Raw genomic sequence first — 2,170 nt, 5'->3', positions numbered from 1 at the left:
TTTTTTCCTGCGTCATAAATTTGTCTCTAGATTTTTTATTCGTCTACATTTTACAGGTTAAGAAACAAAGAAGTGGCAATATTGGTGCTTTGTTTAAAGTTGTCATACATTATGACATATTTTTCTAGTTTGTTATGACTCGATTAAAGATTAGTTTGTTGAACTTTTTAATGATTTTAATCAATTAAAGTAACATTACAAGATGGCCCCTAAGCCTCTGCCCGTAGGTTACCGACTTCAGTGTCACACCCTGTTTTCTACCGGTACTCAAGCGTTATGGACTTTACATTCTACTTTCATCAACTGTAGGTGGCTTTCAAGAATAAAAGCACCCTCAGGCATTGCTGATGTGTTGGCTGATGTAGGGGTGGCCCCATGAACAGCTCGCGGGAACAATGCACGTGCAAAATGGGATAAGGGCGTGCCCGCTAGCAGGAATGATCGAGGGTGGATTTCGTCTGATAAATAACAAGGTTTAATTTCAAGAACAGTTCTGCGAAGATCTGGCCCGGACATTGGCATCTTTAAGAAATTCTTCATCGCTGTAAGCTAAAGAGAAGGTTATCACTTGTTACTGTATCCTGGTGTAAATGTGAGTTAATCCGTCAACTTCTGTTTGGTGAATATTTTCATTATCTTCTAATCAAATGGAATCAATGAAGACAAAAATAAGAAACCCTTTAATCCGAGCGTTTTCGAACCTTCACACTTTCTTAACATAGGAGATGAAATCAATGTTAGGCATGTGGTAACAATGTTTATAATTTTAGATGACTGCTCTGACATTAATTCGATTAAAAATACATCAGCGGTCCAGATGCCTTTAATATATAACAAGTAAAAGTTAGACCACCGAGAAACCAAAGGGATGGTGGTTATATTTTTCATGAAACTTATTTGCTTCGTCTTCTTGAGGAAACTGTCAAAAAGGATAAAGTTTATGCATATACGAACGCCTGAATGAAAAGTAAGTTATCCATATAGATGAGAATTGAAAATTAACTTGTAAATTAATTAATAAAAACAATTTTATATGACAAAGTGACTGGAAAGTACTTAATGTTATAAATCAATACAGAAGACAAATTAAACATATAATGGTATAGAATGCATTGAATATCAGTTGAATTCCGTCGTTGCTAATGCTATTTTCAGCCGTAAACCCAATAAGAACTCTTGAGATTCAGCCAGCTTGGTAAATTTTAATTAGTTCTAAATCCACATATACTACTAGGCCAGCAATGAAAAATAATTTTCATAAGTATGGTAATTGATATATATATATTTTTTATTCTCAAAATTGGTTTCATGAAACCAAGTGTAAAGTTTTGTCTGTTTTGAATTTTGCGCAAAGCTACACGAGTGCTATCTGCGCTAGCCGTCCCTAATTTAGCGGTGTAAGACTAGAGGGAGGGCAGCAAGTCATCAATACCCACCGCCAACTCTTGGGCTACTCTTTTACCAACGAATAGGGGGATTGACCGTCACATTATAATGCCCCCACGGCTGAAAGAGCGAGCATGTTTGGTGGGACGGGGGTTCGAACCCGCGACCCTCAGATTGCGAGTCAAGCGCCCTAATCACCTGGCCATGCCAGCAACTAAGTGTAAAGAAAAATGTCTTATGACGTCATGGTATTATTTGTTACAACATTTTTTAACTCGTTAATACCAATTAAGTGTCGTCGAAGAGATCTCGTATTGTGCATTGTTGTATGAGTAGACGCAGGATGAACTGTTATCCCCCCCAAAAAATAAAACAAATAAAAACGACGTCGTTGACAGATGATTACTTAGACGAATGGGAAAAAAATATTAAGTAACGTGTTTTTTTGTTGTTGCTTTTTCAGCTCCAGCGTTTTATGATCCTACACTTCCTTGTTTCAATGCGCTATGGATCTGAGTGATAAAAACTCAAGTGAACGCCAATTAAAATCAGTCGTGGATAGAGGTTAACTGTTTCGATCCGATCTAATATGAAAGATCAGTGAAAGGTTGTATTAAGATAAAAAATATTCTGTGGGGTAAGTAGAGGAAATTTTATCCAAGAAAATAAGAGAAACTTGACAATAAATAACAGTTCTACGAGGATTCACAGTTCGAGTCCCCTTTACGCCAAGCAAAATCATGTTCTGCACTTTTAAGCCATGGATACAGGGACGTTTTGTTTT

The 2,170-nt window shown here is 36.8% G+C and overlaps 1 long non-coding RNA gene across 1 annotated transcript in view; it reads left to right on the top strand.

The window, feature by feature from the left end:
- The first annotated feature begins 351 nt into the window (after positions 1-351).
- The window catches only part of LOC111088534, a 55,395-nt gene continuing 53,576 nt past the window's right edge, over positions 352-2,170 (top strand). Inside the window, exon 1 of the long non-coding RNA XR_002613023.1 lies at positions 352-592. This is a non-coding gene — a long non-coding RNA (uncharacterized LOC111088534). The remainder of the gene's footprint in view (positions 593-2,170) is intronic.

The sequence above is a fragment of the Limulus polyphemus genome, unplaced genomic scaffold (assembly GCF_000517525.1).
Source record: "Limulus polyphemus unplaced genomic scaffold, Limulus_polyphemus-2.1.2 Scaffold98, whole genome shotgun sequence".
Classification (NCBI taxonomy): domain Eukaryota; kingdom Metazoa; phylum Arthropoda; class Merostomata; order Xiphosura; family Limulidae; genus Limulus; species Limulus polyphemus.
Note: the sequence above shows the minus strand (reverse complement) of the source record. Positions and strands in the feature narration are given on the sequence as shown.